This window comes from Nomascus leucogenys, chromosome 2 (genome assembly GCF_006542625.1).
Source record: "Nomascus leucogenys isolate Asia chromosome 2, Asia_NLE_v1, whole genome shotgun sequence".
Lineage (NCBI taxonomy): Eukaryota > Metazoa > Chordata > Mammalia > Primates > Hylobatidae > Nomascus > Nomascus leucogenys.
This window is the reverse complement of record NC_044382.1, coordinates 91780361-91799906: the sequence shown is the minus strand read 5'-3', so window position 1 is coordinate 91799906 and position 19546 is coordinate 91780361. Positions and strand designations below refer to the sequence as shown.

The 19546-nt window shown below is 40.4% G+C and overlaps 1 pseudogene; it reads right to left on the bottom strand.

Annotated features, from left to right (window-relative positions):
* Positions 1-7011: 7011 nt before the first annotated feature.
* LOC100602824 lies at positions 7012-15671 on the bottom strand (annotated as a pseudogene).
* Positions 15672-19546: the final 3875 nt, after the last annotated feature.

The window sequence follows — 19546 nt, the reverse complement described above, 5'->3', positions numbered from 1 at the left end:
TTTTAAAAGCAAAATGTAAGGCTTCACTCTGATTTAAGCAAAAATCTTGATTAATGGCATTGCAGCACCATCAAATTTCTTTTCACTTGTTTTGAGTTCATTTGAGGGAAGAAAGGTGACTCTAACTTGCTGAAAACAGTGTAAGTTATATATATACTAAACGTTTGAATTCTGATTTTGATTTATTTTTCTTTCCATACAGCTGCCTAGTCTGTATGTTTGTTGTTTGTCACTGTCAACTGCCTGCCAAATTATACAATTGAAAAGTGAAAAGGAGAATTCACCTACGTAGACAGACATCTGCTATAAATCAGTACTTTTAAATGTCACTCACTTTCTAGAATATTTCTAGAATTTTTTGTGTGAAAAAGCAAAGGAATCTAAAAAGACATGCATGGTTCTTACTTGGGTGGGAATTTTTTTTCATTGATGCAAAAATAGGTGTTCATATTTTCACAGTACATGTGATCTTTCAATTCATATAATTTATACAGATCAAATCAGTGTATTTGGGACATCCATCACCTTAAATATTTGTCTTTTTTATGCTAGAAACACTTGAATTATTCTCTTCTAGGTAATTTTAAATGTTTAATACATTATTGTCTATATCAATAAACTATAGTCACCCTACTGATCTATTGAACACTAGGTCTTAATTTTTCTATCAGACTACATATTTGTACCCGTTAATCAACTTCTCTTCATCTCCCACTCCCCACTAACCTTCCTGGCCTCTAGTAACCACCAATCTACCATCTATCTTTATAAGATCCGCTTTTTTAGCTCTCACATATGAGTGAGAACGTGTGATATTTGTATTTCTGTGCTCGGCTTATTTTTCTTAACATAATGACCTCCAGTTCTATCCATGTTGCTGCAAATGATAGAATTTCATTCATTTTTATGTCTGAATAATAGTCCATTGTGTATCTATACTGCAATTTCTTTATCCATTCATCCACTGATGGGTACTTAGGTTGGTTCCATATTTTGGCTATTGTAAATAATGATGCAATTAACATGGGAGTGCAGCTGTCTCTTTGATATATTGATTTCCTTTCTTTTGGGTATATACCCAATAGTAGAATTGCTGGATCATATGGTAGTTCTATTTTTAGTATTTTTAGGAACCTCAAAAGTGTTCTTCATTGTGGTTGTACTAATTTACATTCCTACCAATATGAGGGTTCCTGTTTCTCCAAATTCTCACCAGAATTTGTTATTACCCGTCTTTGTGATGAAGGCCATTTTAACTGGGGTAAGATGATATCTTATTGTGGTTTTAATTTGCATCTCTCTGAAGATTAGTGATTTTGAATTTTTTTTTAATATAGCTGTTAGCCATTGGTATGTCTTCTTTTGAGAAATAGCTATTCACATATTTTTCTTACTTAAATTGGATTATTGTTTGTTGCTATTGAGTTGTTTGAGTTCCTCCTGTAGTGTGGTTATTAATCCCTTGTCGGATGGAAAGATTGCCAATGTTTTGTCCCATTCTGTAGGTTGTGTCTTCACTTTGTTGACTGTTTCCTTTGCTCTGCAGAAGCATTTCAGCTTGATGTAATCTCAATTGTCTGTTTTTACTTTGGTTGCCTGTGCTTTTGAGATCTCACACACAAAAATATCTTTGCCCAGATCAATGTCCTGGAGTGTTTCCCCAGTGTTTTCTTCCAGCAACTTCATAGTTTCAGGTCTTAGATTTATGTCTAGCTTCATTCACCTGCATATACTTATCCAATATTAATAGCACCATTTATTAGAGAGACTATTGTTTCTCCATTTATTCTTGGTGCCTTTGTCAAAGGTGAGTTGGATTTAAATGTATGGATTTATATCTGGGTTCTCTATTCTGTTCCATTGTGTTTTTATGCCAGTACCACACTGATTTGATTGCTATAGCTTTGTAGTAAACTTTGAAGTCAGGTAGTGTCTTCAAATGCCTCCAGTGTTGTTCTTTTTGCTCAGGATTGCTTTGGCTGTTTGGAGTCTTTTGTGGTTCCATACAAATTTTAGTAATGTTTTTTCTATTTCTGTAAAGAGTGTCATTGGTATTTTGATGGGGCATTGGCATTGAATCTGTAAATTGATTTGGGTAGTATGGTCATTTTAACAATGTTAATTCTTCCAATCCGTGAACATGAAATGTCTTTCTATTTTTGTGTCCCCCTCAATTTCTCTTGTCTGTGTTTCATAGTTTTCTTTCACTTTTTTGGTTAAATTGATATCTAGGTATTTTATACTCTTTGGAGCTTTGATGAATGGGATTCCTTTCTTTATTTTTTTTTCAGATCAACTGCTGTAAGCATATAGAAATGCCACTGACTTTTTAGGCTGATATGTATCCTGCAACTTTATTGAATTCATTTGTCAGTTCTATGAGGTTTTGGTGGAATTTTTAGGTTTCTCTGAATATAAGAATATATCATCAGCAAACAAGGATAATTTGAGTTCTTCCTTTCCAATTTGGATGCTCATTATTTCTTTCTCTTGCCCAATTGCTCTGTCCAAGACTTACAGTATTAGGTTGAATAAAAGTAATGAAAGTCGGCATCCCTGTCTTGTTTCAGATCTTAGAGGAAAGACCTTCAATTTCTCCCTACTCAGTATGATATTTGCTGTAGGTTTGTCATATATGGCCTTTATTATTTTGAGTTATGTTCCTTCTATACCCAGTTTGATGAGGAGTTTTATCAGAAAGTGATGTTGAATTTTATTGAACACTTTTTTGACATCTATTGAAACATCATATGGTTTTTACTTTTGGTTTTGTTAATGTTATGTATTACATTTATTTATTAGTATATGTTGAACCATCCTTGCACCCCTGGGATGAATCCCACTTGATCATAGTAAATGATCTTTATAATGCCTTATTACATTCAGGTTGCTAGTATTTTGTTGAAGATTGTTGTACCTATGTTCATTGGTGATACTGTCCTGTAGTTTTTTTTTTTTTTTTTTTTTTTTGGTCCTGTTGTGTTCTTGTCTGGTTTTTGTATTGGGGTAATGCTGGCCTTGCAGAATGAGTTTGGTAGTATTCCCTCCTCTTCAATTTTTTTGAAGAGTTAGAGTATAATTGGTATTAGTTCTTCTTTAAATGTTTGATAGAATTTAGCAGTGAAGGCCTAAGGTCCTGAGTTTCTCTTTGATGGGAATCTTCTTTTAAATTACAGCTTAATCTTGATGCTCATTATTGGATTGTTGAGACTTTCTTATTTCTTTGTGGTTAAATCTTAGTAGGTTGTATGTGTCCAGGAATTTCTCAACTTGTTGGCGTATAGTTGTTCCTAAGAGTCTCTAATGATTCTTTATATTTCTGTGGTCTCAGTTCTTATATCTCCTTTTCTATTTGATTTTATTTATTTGTCTCATCTGTCTCTTTTTCTTAGTTAGACTAACTAAAGGATTATCATCTTTTTTTATCTTTCATAAAAACACAACCTTTTGGCTGGGCATGGTGGCTCATGCCTGTGATCCCAGCCCTTTGGGAGGCCGAGGTAGGTGGTCAGGAGTTTGAGACCAGCCTGGCCAGCATGGTGAAACCCTGTCTCTACTAAAAATACAAAAAATTAGCCGGGCATGGTGGAACGTGCCTGTAATCCCAGCTACTTGGGAGGCTGAGGCAGGAGAATTGCTTGAACACGGCAGGCAGAGGTTGCAGTGAGGCTGGAGTTCAGTTGCATGATCTCAACTCACTGCAAGCTCCACCTCCCAGGTTCATACCATTCTCCTCCCTCAGCATCCTGAGTAGCTGGGACTACAGGTGCCCGCTACCACACCCGGCTAATTTTTTGTATTTTTAGTGGAAACAGGGTTTCACCGTGTTAGCCAGGATGGTCTCGATCTCCTGACCTTGTGATCTGCCTGCCTCGGCCTCCCAAAGTGCTAGGATTACAGGTGTGAACCACCATGCCTGGCCCACTCTATGGCTTTTAATTGAAGAATTGAGTCCATTTATATTCAATGTTATTCTTGATAAGTAGGACTTACTACGGTCATTTAGTTGCTTATTTTCTGGTTGTTTTATAACTTGTCTCTTCCTTCTTTCCTGTCTTTCTTTGTGGTTAAGTGATTTTCTCTGGTATTATATTTTAATTCATTGCTTTTATTTTTAGCAAATCTATCGTAGGTTCTTGCACTGTGGATACCACTAGGCTTACAAAAAATATCTTGTAGGTATAGTAAGTTATTTTAAGGAGATGATAATTTATCTTTTTTTTTTTTTTTTTTTTCCTGAGACAGAGTTTTGCTCTTGTTACCCAGGCTGGAGTGCAGTGGTGCGATCTCAGCTCACTGAAGCCCCCACCTCCCAGGTCAAGTGACTCTCCTGCCTCAGCCTCCTGAGTAGCTGGGATTACAGGCACCCACCACCATGCCCAGTTAATTTTTGTATTTTTAGTAGAGACAGGGTTTCACCATGTTGGCCAAGCTAGTCTCGAACTCCTGACCTCATGATCTGCCCACCTCAGCCTCCTAAAGTGCTGGAATTACAGGCGTGAGCCACTGTGCACCGTGACAATTTATCTTAGATCACAAAGAAAAGAACAGATAAAAAGAAAAAAAACAAAAAAAGTTCTACACTTCAACTCCATCTCCCCTAAATTTTGACTTTTACTTGTCTCAGTCTACCTTTTTTGTATTACCTACTTCTTGACAGACTACTGTAGCTATTATTATTTTTCTAGATGTGTCCTTTGGGCTTCATACTAAAATTAAGACTGGATTGTACACTGCAATTAAGTATTCTGTGTTTGTCTGTGTCCTTTTATCAGTGGGTTTTATACCTTCAAATGCTTTTTTTTCATGTTAATGGTCTTTCTTTCTTTCGTTCTTTCCTTCTTTCTTTCTTCCTTTTTTTTTCCTGCACGAAAAACTCCCTTTATGCCTTTCTTATAAGATCAGTCTGAAGGTGGTGAATTTTCTCTGCTTTTGTTTGTCTGGGAAAGACCTTATCTCCCCTTCATATTTGAAGGATGACTGCTGCATGCAGTATTCTTTGATGGAAGGTTTTTCTCTCAGCACTTGGAAAATGTCATTCTACTCCCTCCTGGCATGTACAGTTTCCATTGAGAAGTCTGTTGCCAGATGAATTGTACCTCCTTTGCTATTTGCATATTTTCCCTTACTGCTTTTAGGATCCTCTCTCTATCTTTGACCTTTGAGAGTGTGATTATTGCATGCTTAGGAGTAGTCTTCTTTGGGTCAAATCTGTTTAGTGTTCTCTGACTTGCCTGAACCTGGATATTTATCTCTTTCTCACATTTTAGAACATTTTCTGTTATTTCTTTGAATAAGTTTTCTACCCCTTGTTCTTGCTCATCTCCCACTTGAATACTAATAATTATTAAATTTGCTCTTTTGAGGTAATTGTCTGTATCTTGCAGGTGGTCTTTCTTCCTTATCAATCTCTTTTCTCCCCTGTGTATTCTCAAATAGCCTGTCTTTGGGCTCACTGAGTCTTTCCTCTGCTTGATCCATTCTGCTATTGAGGGCCTCTAATGAATTTTTAGTTCAGCAAATATATTTCTCAGTTCCAAGATTTCTGTTTGATTTTTTGTCAGTTATTTCAATCTCATTGTTAAATTTCTCTGACAAATTTATTTTTTTATTTCTCATTTTCTTTATCATTGGAGGGGAGGGAAAGCAAGCAAGCAGAGGTAGGGGTATGGTTACACTATTTAAGAAAGAGCTGAATACAAAGAAAATGAGTCTTTCATAGTCTCAACAACTCCACAATGAATGTGGATTATCTCATTTATAATTCACATCAGATCAAAAAAATTGGTTCCCCTCTGTGTATATCAATTTAATTCGAACCTTATTATCTTCAAAATACAAAGATGAATACTGCAAGATAAACTCTTACTGCAATAGATATTTTTTAAGTAGAAGACCAAACACCAAAGGGAATCCCTCTTTCCAATGTCTTTTGATATGACAAGATTTTGCCAGAGTTGAAGTCTAAAACTTAAATAAGCATTCTCATGGCCAAGTAAGAAACTACAGTTGTTTTGGGTATTACCTTACAATTCGCGTATGTATTACATATTAAATTAAACTCAGCATGAAATATGATTGCATAATTATGCTGTTAATGATGATAGCAGTGATGATGCTGGTAGAAAAAACCTCTCTTTAGCCCAAGAAAAGTAAGGGAGAAAAATGTAACAAGCAGAAATCAGACACAGAGTTGGGCATTTTTTGAATAGGAAAGAGAATTTTAAGCATAGAAGTATAAAAAGAAAAGTACTCCCTTATTTCCCCTATGTGGAAATAGTATGAAACATTTATTAGATCTAGTGGACAAGAACAGAACAAAGTACTGCAACTGTACCACAGCATTACAAAAAATTCATCGCTTCACCACAGTGTAAGATTTAAGGGCAGCCTGCCCAAGGATGCATGTTATATAAAACACAACAAGATTGCTACTGCCCTGCCAAGTACTTCCAGTCCCTACCCAGGTCCTACTGAAATACTGGTGTTCCCAATTAGTTTTATTAAAATAATTCTTTAAAGAAAAAGATACAGCATTTAAAAAGACAAGTCAAAATGCTTCAGGAACCACATATCCAACACAAACTTTATCCTCAAATGTTACGTTTGCTTCGCACTAATGAACTTTTATTTCACTCAAATTAGAGCAATAATCTTCCATACATAAATGTTTTCCCTGCCCAATAATTTAAAAAAAATCCAAAATCATTAGTAAAAAAAATATAAGAATTAACAGACCCTTTAAATTTGTTTTAAATATTTTTAAGGTTTAAAAATTGTTTAAAGTTTGTAATTCCTAGTAGGAAAACATTATCTGAATGAATACCCTAATGGCAAACCACTGTAAAATGCCTCAGCTGCATTTAGGGGAGAGGGGTAGGGATTATCTTCAAAGCACCCCAGCTCTCTTGATGAGAAGGTCAGAGGTACACTGCTTTGTATTATTGCAACATCCATAAGGTGATCTAGGTTGTTTTTCCTTCAGCAAGGGCTTTATTCATCAGAAGGGCATTATGCTTGACCTCCAAATTTGGCTGACAATTTACTGATAAGATTCATAACCTTTGGGTTGCTCTGGTATTGTGACATATTTGCTGAGTTCTGAGCCACATCCTGGAAGGCCACCATAACTTCTGGACCCTGCATGGCTGCAAGAACCTCTGAATCACTAAGAATTTCATTGAGTCCAGGCATTCTGGCCATTCCAGACATTCCTCAGGGAAAATTACCAGGCATTCCCCCAGGAAAGCCACCTGGAAAAGAGCTATACTGAGTTCCTGAGTGTCATCTGGCTTCTTCCTCCCTCTGGGCTCTCTCATGCTCTTCTCGAGCCTTCTTAACTCTTTCTATTCTTGCTTTAATCTCTCACCCTTCACATTTTCGCTCATACTTTCTCTGATGTTCTGCAATTTTCTGTGCCCTAGCTTGAACTTCTTTCAGCATTTCACTAGCATCTTCATCATAATCCAATTTACAGGCAAGGGCAAGATCATGTGCTGCTTCTTCTCAGTGGCCTAGAAGTCTGTGTGCTTTCCCTCACCACTTGTAAGGCTGAGCTGAATCAGGATTTATTTCAATGGCTCTGTCACAGTCTCAGATGGCAGCATTTGGCTCCTGTAATTTAACAAAGACACTTGCCCTCTTGGGTACAAAATGGCCAAGCGAGGATTCAGCTTGATGGCATCTGTGAATTAGTCAATGGCTTTCTGCAGTTCACCATCATTTAGGGCTTCAATAGCAGCCACTTTCTTATCATTTGCCTGATCCGTCATCTCCTCTGTTATCTCTGCATTTTAATCTCCCATTTCTTGAGGGGCATCAGTGTCTGGTTCAATCACACCTTCATTATCAATAACTAGATCACTTTCCTCACTTGATGGTGTTAGATATGAGTTCTAAATTTCTCTTCAAAGAATTAGTATGTCGGTATGTTCAATTCTTTGCTTTCTACTTTTAAACTTAACTTCCTCATAAAGCAACCTTTCGATCACCTGCTCCACTCTGATTCATTCCGATTACCTGCTCCACCTTGACTCATTCTGATCACCTGCCCCACCATGACTCATTCCGATTACCTGCTCCACCCTGACTCATTCCGATTACCTGCTCTGCCTTGGCTCATTCTGATCATCTGCCCCACCCTGACTCATTATGATCACCTGCCCCAACCTGACTCATTCTGATCACCTGCCCCATCCTGACTCATTCCAATTACCTGCTCCACCCCCTCACATTATGGTTACCTGCTCCTCCCTGACTTCTCCTCCACCCTGACTTATTCCATAACCATTTTTCCCGCCAAACCACTCACCCCATCACTCTCTTTAAATTAGCCAATCGTAATTAGTTTAGCCTGTGCAGTCTAACCCTAGCCAATAGGGGAATGACACAGCAGCAGGGGCCACGTGCATCAGGAATAAGAACCCCTTTCCCACCCAGGTGTGTTCTCACTATTGTTCTATCTGCAATTGAGCACCCTTTCTGCAGAAAGTAAAGATAGCCTTGCTAAGAGATCATTTGTCTCCATGCTGACTTTTCTTTGCAGCATCGATTATCTATTTCTAACAATTTTGGGGGGCTCATCCAGGATTACATTCTCCTCTAGGGTCAGTCTCCAGTCCTCTCTTGTGAGAAGGCATGCCCCACTACCTCGTTTCTGGCGGCCTCAGGGGTGAGGAACCGAGATCCACCCAGTGTGACGAATAAACTGGGACTCTCAGCAACGTGGAAAGAAACCGGCTAGCAACCTAGGGTAAAGGATCCTCACATACTGCGGCGATGACTCTGCACAGACCAAGGAAGGAGAAGCCATGGGAGCCGGTAAAATACTTCCTTGGTGCTCAAATTCTGGAGGGCTATATGTGTGTGTGCATGAATGATCACAAACAACCCTTCTTAAGGTGTTATTCATGTGGATGGTGGCAAGTCCTACTGCTGGAGTGAGTGGGTCCTCTCCACAGTTCTGTAGCTACCTCATATGGCTTAGGGCAGATCCTGCTGTGGGATTTATACCGGCACACCAATGCTAAGAGGGGTCTAATTCTTCCTTGGGAGAGCAGCCAGAGAGGACAACACGAGTGGGAAGTGTGCAAAAGACCTTCAGAGGGGGAAAGGGAGGAAACAGGTCAACCTTCCAGGGCAGCAAGGCAAGACATCCCTGGTTTGAGGGGTTGAGCCTTCCAGGACAGACAAGGCAAGACACCCCTGGTTTGAGTGGTTGAGCCTTCCAAAAATTTCAGGGGGTTGAACCTTACACAAACCTCTGGTAGTAAGAAAAATATTCAGAACTCCCCTTTCCTTTCTTCTTGGGGGGAAGAAAGAGTCGTTCCACTCCTGCTGGTCCCTCCCTTAGGGGAAGGGGAAGAAGAGGGGGGAACAGCAGCATAAGCAGCTGGCAGAGGCAGGGAAAGACCAGCAGAGAATAAAGAGAAACTTGGAGAGGAAGTCAGAGATAAAAACAAAGAAAGAGACAGAGAGTCAAAGAGAGGGAGAAAGAGAGAGGCAGAGAGAGAGAGAGACAGAAAGACAAAGAGGGAGTCAAAGAGAGAGAGTCAGAGAGAGAGAGAGAAAGAGATAGAAGTAGTAAAGAGAAAACAGTGTACCCTATTCCTTTAAGTGCCAGGGTAAATTAAAAACCTATAATTGATAATTGAAGGTCTTCTCCTTGACCCTATAACACTCCAATACCACCTTGTTGTCAGTGTAAACAAGGGTGTAGCCTGAAAGCACTGAGGCCACTGACAACCCATAGCCTTTCCTAATCAAAAATCCTTAACCCAGTAAACTGCGGATGGCCCAAATGCATTTAATCTGTAGTGGCAACTGCTTTGTTAACAGAAGAAAGTAGAAAAATAACTTTTAGAGGAAACTTCATTGTGAGCACACCTCATCAGGTCAGAACTATCCTAAGTCAAAAAAAAAAAAAAAAGGCAAAAATGTAGCATACTGACTCAAGAACCTTAAAGTATGAGGCTATTCTGTTAGAAAAAGATGATTTAACATTGACCACTGAAAATTCCCTTAACCCAGCAGGTTTCCTAACAGGGAATCTCAATCTTAATTGATTACCATACAAAGGTCCAACCAGACCTAGGAGGAACTGCCTTCAGGACAGGATGATAGATAGTTCATCCCGGGTGATTGAGGGAAAAAGACACAATGGGTATTCAGTAAGTGATAAGGAAACTCCTGTAGAAGCAGAGTTAGGAAAATTGCTGAATAATTGGTCTGCTCAAACGCGTGAGCTCTTTGCATTCAGCCAAGCCTTAAAGTACTTGCAGAATCAGTAAGGAGCCATCTATACCGATTCTAAGTTAATATGGACTGAACGAAGTCTTATTAATAGCAAAGAATAATTGAAATCCTAAACTCACAGAGTTTTCAACAAAAGTAAAATTTGCTAAAAGTTGACAGTGTCACATGTATTATCCTAACTTCTAATTTTGTGGCCTAAAGCAGTCTAGTCCACAGACATGAAGAAGTTCACTTTGGAAAAGAATGGTTATCTTTGAAAACAAAAAATGGGGGAGAATTTATGTAAAAAGAATATTATATGGTAAATTCTTGTCCTAAAACAAATTAACTGGTTGTTTAAAGAAAGGGATGTTTGCAACAAGTCAGAAAGTTGAGGCACATAGAAGAATTGTCTGTGAAAGTCGTGAAAAAAGTTATGAAAGGGAATGTATGCAAGAAATGTTGTATAATTTAAAAGTAATTAGACCTCCTGAATGTAAAACTATTGAAGAAACAGTTTATGTGCAAGGTGTGTAAGGAAAGTAAAATATATTTTTGGTAAAAGGATTATAAGGAGGCATAAGAATATGGATTTTTACCTACGTTAAAAGGTTAAAAAAAATATTTTGTTGGCTGGGCACGGTGGCTCATGCCTGTAGTCCCAGTACTTTGGGAGGCCGAGGTGGGCGGATCACGAGGTCAGGAGATTAAGACCATCCTGGCTAACATGGTGCAACCCTGTCTCTACTAAAAATACAAAAAATTAGCTGGGTGTGGTGGCGGGCACCTATAGTCCCAGCTACTCAGAAGGCTGAGGCAGGAGAATGGTGTGAACCCGGGAGGTGGACCTTGCAGTGAGCCGAGATAGCACCACTGCACTCCGGCCTGGGCAAAAGAGCAAGACTCCATCTCAAAAAAAAAAAAAAATTTGTTTTGAAGGTTTAAGCAAGTTTTGAAATGTTAATTGTAAAAGAAATTCTGTGTGTAAACATATTGGCTAAAGTTAAAGGGGTATCCAGTTTTTCTGTGAACTGGACATTAAAATAAAAGCACAACAGATTTTTCTTAAAGCACTAACCTGCTCTTTAACAAAAATTATAAATGGTTAAAAAGAGTCTATAAAAATATTACCTTATGGTCAGACATTAAAATTGGATAAATATGTCTATAAGGTTTTATTTAAATTAACTTTAACATTAATAACACTAATATAAAGGTGAAATTTAGTTCATCTGGTATAAAATCATACAGGAAGCACTGTTAAATATAAAATAGTGTTTGGCTTTCTTTGGTCTAAAAACTAATAAAAATAGGTGCTAAAGAAAATTTCTCAGGCCAGGCATGGTGGCTCACGCCTGTAATCCCAGCACTTTGGGAGGCCAAGGCGGGCGGATCACGAGGTCAGGAGATTGAGACCATCCTGGCTAATATGGTGAAACCCCATCTCTACTAAAAATACAAAAACTTAGCCAGGCGTGGTGGCGGGCGCCTGTAGTCCCAGCTACTAGGGAGGCCGAGGCAAGAGAATCCCTTGAACCCAGGAGGCGGAGCTTGCAGTGAGCCCAGATCGTGCCACTGCACTCCAGCACTCCAGACTCCAGCCTGGGCGATAGAGCGAGACTTCTTCTCAAAAAAAAAGAAAAGAAAATTTCTCAGCAAGAAGGCACCAAGGACTATAAAGTCCACTGCTGATGTCCCCACATTTAAAACAAAAGATCAATTTCTTAGAAATTATTTCCTTGGTTTAACCTCCACTTTCTCCTCCCCTAAAACAAGAGGTCTTTCAGCCCAGGTGCTGCCTTTGGAGTTTCCAGTACATCAGCATTGGCCTGGGGATTACGTTCTCATCAAAGGGTGGAAAGAAGGGAAACTTTTTTTTTTTTTTTTTTTGAGACGGAGTCTCGCTCTGTCACCCAGGCTGGAGTGCAGTGGCACAATCTCGGCTCACTGCAAGCTCCGCCTCCCAGGTTCATGCCATTCTCCTGCCTCAGCCTCCTGAGTAGCTGGGACTACAGGTGCCTGCCACCACGCCCGGCTAATTTTTTGTATTTTTAGTAGAGATGGGGTTTCACTGTGTTAGCCAGGATGGTCTCAATCTCCTGACCTCGTGATCCACCCACCTCAGCCTCCCAAAGTGCTGGGATCACAGGCATGAGCCACCGTGCCCGGCCGGAAAGAAGGGAAACTTGAGCCAGCCTGGGAAGGACCCTGCATTGTGCTGCTAACCACCGAGACTGCTGTTTGTACAGCAGAAAAGGATGGACACATCACACCCGAGTCAAGCAAGTGCCATTATCATCAGAATCATGGGTCATTGTTCCTGGACAAACCTCTACCAAATTAAAGCTAAAAAAAGCTTAGTCCGTCTATCTTTTCCTTTCCTTTCCTTACGCAGTGCTTATATCCATTACTATTCCTACCAGTAGCAACTCTTACCCCACTTTAGAGCACTTCTGTGGTTTAGGAGCAGAAGTCACTGGAAAGGATCTTATAGGCTTAAGATGTGCTTTGTTCTCCCTCCTCCACCTTCTATGGCTGCCCCTTTCCCAAACCTATGAAATCAAACTATGACTCGCCTCATGCCAAATGACAAAAGCAAGGTCTCAGTAGTAGAAATAGGAGACCTAAGGCAAACCATAGCCATTGAAACAGGGTATAAAGATGCAAATGCCTGGTTAAAATGGATTAAATATTCCGTCCACATGTTAAACAAAGGCAATTGTTATGCTTGTGTGCACTGCAGGCCAGAGGCCCAGATTGTCCCCTTTTTACTAGGGCGGTCTTCCAGTCGACCGGGCATGGGCTGCATGGTAGCTCTCTTACAGGATTCTGCAGCCTGGGGTAACAAGTTGTGCCAAGCTCTCTCTCTGCTATATCCCGAATTTCAACACCCTGCAGGTCAGCCCCCGAGGGCCATCCAGCTTCCATCTCCCAACACTAAGTTCACTTAGTGTCTCGGACTGAGAGACAGGAGTAGCTGGATTTCCTAGGCCGATTAAGAATCCCTAAGCCTAGCTGGGAAGGTGACCGCATCCACCTTTAAACACAGGGCTTGCAACTGAGCTCACACTCGACCAATCGGAGGGCTCACTAAAATGCTAATTAGGCAAAAACAGGAGGTAAAGAAATAGCCAATCATCTATTGCCTGAGTGCACAGCGGGAGGAACAAGGATCAGGCTATAAACCCAGGCATTCAAGCAGGCAACGGCAAGCCCCTTTGGGTCCCCTCCTTGTATGGGAGCTCTGTTTTTACTCTATTAAATCTTGCAACGGCACTCTTCTGGTCTTTGTTTGTTAGGGCTCTAGCTGAGCTTTCGCTCGCTGTCCACCACTGCTGTTTTGCCGCCATTGCAGACCCACTGCTGACTTCCATCCCTCCGGATCCAGCAGGGTGTCCGCTGTGCTCCTGATCCAGCAAGGCACCCATTGCCGCTCCCAATCGGGCTAAAGGCTTGCTATTCTTCCTGCACGGCTAAGTGCCTGGGTTTGTCCTAATCAAGCTGAACACTAGTCACTGGGTTCCACGGTTCTCTTCTGTGACCCACTTATTCTAATAGAGCTATAGCACTGTATGGCCCAAGATTTCATTCCTTGGAATCTGAGGCCAAGAACCTCAGGTCAGAGAGCACGAGGCTTGCCACCATCTTGGAAGTGGCCTGCTGCCATTTTGGAAGTGGCCCACCACCATCTTGGTAGCTGTGGGAGCAAGGACCCCTGGTAACATCCCAACAGGGAGGAAACTTAGTGTTCCTTGGAGACCTAAAGGGATGCAGTGAGCTTAACAATTTTCAAAAGCTTGCCAATCAGTCAGCCCTTATTCATCCCTGAGCGGATGTGTAGTAGTATTATGGTGGACCTTTACTGAACACTCTGCTAAGTAAGTCAAGTGGGACTTATGCTTTAGTCCAATTGGCTATCCCTTTCACCCTGGCATTTCATCAACCAGAGAAAGGAAAAATAAGACATCATAAAGCAAAAGAAGCCCTTTATGGGTTGTTTTACTATCATGTCTGTTTAGACACAATTAGAGTCCAATGGGGAATACCAGATCAATTTAAAGCCCGAAATCAAATAGCTGCAGGATTTGAGTCAATATTTTGGTGGGTGACAATTAAGAAAATGTAAATTGGATAAACTACATCTATTACAACCAACAGCGATCTATTAATTACACTACAGATGCTGTTAAAGGAATAGCTGAATAATTAGGGGCTACTAGCCAAACGGCTTGGGAAAAATAAGATATCCTTAGACATGATATTAGCAGAAAAAGGAGGAGTTTGTGTCATAATTAAAACTCAGTGTTGCACCTTCATCCCAAACAGCACTGCCCCTGATGACAGTATAACAAAGACATTGCAAGGTCTGACTGCTCTGTCCAATAAGTTAGCCAACAACTTAGGGGTAAATGACCCTTTTACAGGATGGCTAGAAAAATGGTTCGTTAAATGGAAAAGAATAATAGCCTCAATTCTTACTTCCCTCACAGCCGTAATGGGTTTACTTATTCTTGTCGGGTGCTGTGTCATACCATGCATCCGTGGTTTGGTACAGAGGCTCATAAAAATGGCTCTTACTAGAACCTCCCTTAACTATCCTACACCTTATCTAGAGAAGCTTCTTCTTTTGGAAAATCAAGCAGAACAACTAAGCCAAGACATATTAAAGAGGTTTGAAGAGAAAGAGCTGTAAGGTAAACGCAAGAGGAGGGAATGTTAGATATGAGTTATAAATTTCTCTTCAAAGAGTCAATATACCAGTATGTTCAATTCTTTGCCTTCTACTTTTAAACTTAACTTCCTCATAAAGCAACGTTTATTGATCATCTGCTCCAGTCTGACTCATTCCGATTACTGGCTCCACCCTGACTCATTCCAATTACCTGCTCTGCCCTGACTCATCCTCCACCCTGACTCATTCCATAACCATTTTTCCCGCCAAACCACTCATCCCATCACTCTCTTTAAATTAGCCAATCGGAATTAGTTTAGCCTGTGCAGTCTAACCCTAGCCAATAGGAGAATGACACAGCAGCAGCGGCCATGTGCATCAGGAATAAGAACCCCTTGCCCTCCCTTGTCCAGGTCTGCTCTCACCATTGTTCCATCTGCAATTGAGCACCCTTTCTGCAGAAAGCAAAGATGGCCTTGTTGTGAGATCATTTGTCTCCATGCTGACTTTTCTTCGTGGCACTGATTATCTATTTCTAACAATGGTTCATCTGCCTTTAAGCCTTCCTCCACCTTCTTACTATCAGTTTTTTTTCCCCCTTGGTATTTTCTTCTCATTTAGCTTTCTGAGTAGCAGGTGGTACTTTACCCCCCATGATCTCCACCCACTCCCTCAGGAAGCGCATTTCCTTGGTGTGCAGAATGCTCAGATCCGGCTTACACATTTTCACAAAGGCCCAAATCTCATTCACTTTGCGGGGGTCCATGGTTGAGAGGTGGTGGGCGAAGCTGAGGGGCTGCAGCTCAGTCCCAGGCCCAGGCGCGCCTTGACGTGACCACGCAGAAGACTCTGATAAATTTATGAATTGCTTTTCTGTGTTATCTTGGAGATTACACAGAATAAAACTGGTATTTTGAATTCTTGGTCAGAGAGCTCACATACTGCCATCTTGTTAGGGTCAGTCACTGGTTCCTTGTTTTGTCCATTTAGAGAGGGCATTTTTCACTTGTGGATGTATGTCTAATGTCTTTGCATTAAAGGATTATTTATTCCAGTCTTTTCTGTTTGGCTTGTTTTGGTTTTTATTGGATATATTTGCTTAGAGATTCTTTTTTTTTTTTTTTTTTTTTTTGAGATGGAGTCTCACTCTTTTTGCCCAGGCTGGAGTGCAGTGGTGAGATCTTGGCTCACTGCAAACTCTGCCTCCTGAGTTCAAGCGATTCTCCTGCCTCAGCCTCTGGAGTAGCTGGGATTACAGGTGCCTGCCACCACACCCGTCTAATTTTTTTGTATTTTTAGTAGAGACAGGGTTTCACCATGTTTGGCCAGGCTGGTCTCGAACTCCTGACCTCAGGTGATCCACCCGCCTCGGCCTCCCAAAGTGCTGGGATTACAGGCATGAGTCACCATGCCCGGCCCTGCTTAGAGATTTTTTACTGCTAGATCACTATCTCCTTTTTCGGCTGTAGGTTATACCTTAAGCCTGGGTTTATAATGGCTCTATAAATAATCAGAGCGTTGCTCTTCTCCAGTGAGGATTGTTGCAAATGGGGTATTTTGGTAGTGTGGGAAGGCTGGCTAGGGATTCCTGCACAGGGTCCCTGTGGCATGAATCCTCTACAGCGTGATGCTGCAGGACAGCCACTCCCATTTGGTGTCTCCTTTGGCTGAGTTCCAGAGCATAGTTTCCAAGACTGGTGACAGTAGTCCTACCTCCCTCCTTGGTCTTTGCTTGATCTCAGGGGTATTTCTCCCTTCAGGCACTCATTAGATTTCCTATGGAGTAAGGTGAGGACAGGTCGCCTGCCAGGGAAACCAAACTGGAGGGGAAGTTTTCTGTCCACCTCAATCTCACTTTTTCCAGTGTAGAAATCATGAGCTGAGAGGAAATTTTGTGTGTATTTGACGCAGGGCAGAATGTTGGGAGGGACATCACTGGTGTAGAAATCTGATTCTCTTACCATCTACTCAGAGTTTTGTTTGTTTTTTCACACTTCTCTGTGACCACAGGAAGTGTTTCATTCTCATGTTTGAGTTCTGGGATATGCTAGTGATAATCCCAGCACTATATATTTGTTTTTGGTTTTCTGTTGGGGACAGTGAAGCCAGCTTGCTTCTGTGCCTCCATTTTGGAACCAGAAGTCCACATGCATGATTGTTTAGTGATACTCATTCTTTGAAAGAGGCTGGTTAGTGTTTTATAGATGAAAGACAATGTTGGGGTTATTGTTTATAGAGAATGCTATAATTTAGAATTTGGAGAAGAAGAAAAGGGAAACTAACAAACCAAAGAAAAATTTTCAATGTAAAATTCCATAAGCTTAAAGGAAAAGTAGAGAATTTCACTAGGAATTGAGAAAGGATTATAGCAGAACTTTCCATTTCCTATGGGAAACAATAAACTCCATCCTTTCATATGTAAAGCTAGGTTAGCTATGTGCTCTTCACATTCGGTAGGCGGCCACCAAATCATTTCTTTCAGGCTTGAGGCCACAATGCATTCTCTTCTTTTTTTTTTTTTTTTTTTTTTTTTTGATTGATAATTTATCTTTATTTTATTTTTTTTTTTATTATACTTTAGGGTTTTAGGGTACATGTGCACAATGTGCAGGTTTGTTACATATGTATCCATGTGCCATGTTGATTTCCTGCACCCATTAACTCGTCATTTAGCATTAGGTGTATCTCCTAATGCTGTCCCTCCCCCCTCCCCCCACCCCACAACAGTCTCCGGAGTGTGATGATCCCCTTCCTGTGTCCATGAGTTCTCATTGTTCAATTCCCACCTATGAGTGAGAACATGCGGTGTTTGGTTTTTTGTCCTTGCGATAGTTTACTGAGAATGATGTTTTCCAGTTTCATCCATGTCCCTACAAAGGACATGAACTCATCATTTTTTATGGCTGCATAGTATTCCATGGTGTATATGTGCCACATTTTCTTAATCCAGTCTATCGTTGTTGGACATTTGGGTTGGTTCCAACTGTTTGCTATTGTGAATAGTGCCGCAATAAACATACGTGTGCATGTGTCTTTATAGCAGCATGATTTATAGTCCTTTGGGTATATACCCAGTAATGGGATGGCTGGGTCAAATGGTATTTCTAGTTCTAGATCCCTGAGGAATCGCCACACTGACTTCCACAATGGTTGAACTAGTTTACAGTCCCACCAACAGTGTAAAAGTGTTCCTATTTCTCCACATCCTCTCCAGCACCTGTTGTTTCCTGATTTTTTAATGATGGCCATTCTAACTGGTGTGAGATGGTATCTCACTGTGGTTTTGATTTGCATTTCTCTGATGGCCAGTGATGATGAGCATTTCTTCATGTGTTTTCTGGCTGCATAAATGTCTTCTTTTGAGAAGTGTCTGTTCATGTCCTCTGCCCACTTTTTGATGGGGTTGTTTGTTTTTTTGTTGTAAATTTGTTTGAGTTCATTGTAGATTCTGGATATTAGCCCTTTGTCAGATGAGTAGGTTGCAAAAATTTTCTCCCATTCTGTAGGTTGCCTGTTCATTCTGATGATAGTTTCTTTTGCTGTGCAGAAGCTCTTTAGTTTAATGAGATCCCATTCATCAATTTTGGCTTTTGTTGCCATTGCTTTTGGTGTTTTAGACATGAAGTCCTTGCCCACGCCTATGTCCTGAATGGTATTGCCTAGGTTTTCTTGTAGGATTTTAATGGTTTTAGGTCTAACATATAAGTCTTTAATCCATCTTGAATTAATTTTTGTATAAGGTGTAAGGAAGGGATCCAGTTGCAGCTTTCTACATATGGCTAGCCAGTTTTCCCAGCACCATTTATTAAATAGGGAATCCTTTCCCCATTTCTTGTTTTTGTCGGGTTTGTCAAAGATCAGATAGTTGTAGCTATGCGGCATCATTTCTGAGGGCTCTGTTCTGTTCCATTGATCTATGTCTCTGTTGTGGTACCAGTACCATGCTGTTTTGGTTACTGTAGCCTTGTAGTATAGTTTAAAGTCAGGTAGCGTGATGCCTCCAGCTTTGTTCTTTTGGCTTAGGATTGACTTGGCGATACGGGCTCTTTTTTGATTCCATATGAACTTTAAAGTAGTTTTTTCCAATTCTGTGAAGAAAGTCATTGGTAGCTTGATGGGGATGGCATTGAATCTATAAATTACCTTGGGCAGTATGGCCATTTTCACGATATTGATTCTTCCAACCCATGAGCATGGAATGTTCTTCCATTTGTTTGTATCCTCTTTTATTTCATTGAGCAGTGGTTTGTAGTTCTCCTTGAAGAGGTCCTTCACATCCCTTGTAAGTTGGATTCCTAGGTATTTTATTCTCTTTGAAGCAATTGTGAATGGGAGTTCACTCATGATTTGGCTCTCTGTTTGTCTGTTATTGGTGTACAAGAACACAATGCATTCTCTTCTAAGTTTGGTAGAAAAATCATGAACTGGGTATTAGAAAATTGACTTCTATTTTCTGCTGTCTGCCTCTGGCTTAGAAACCTCATGAAAATAATACAATAATCCCTACTCATGAATTTTAATTTGTTCTTTTCTCTGCCAAATGAAGGGATGTATGAGAGAGAGATCCACTGGTGTCATCCAGCTTAATCATTCTCTGATTTTCTTTTTCCCATTGCCTGGCTTTTAGATTAAAAACTATAG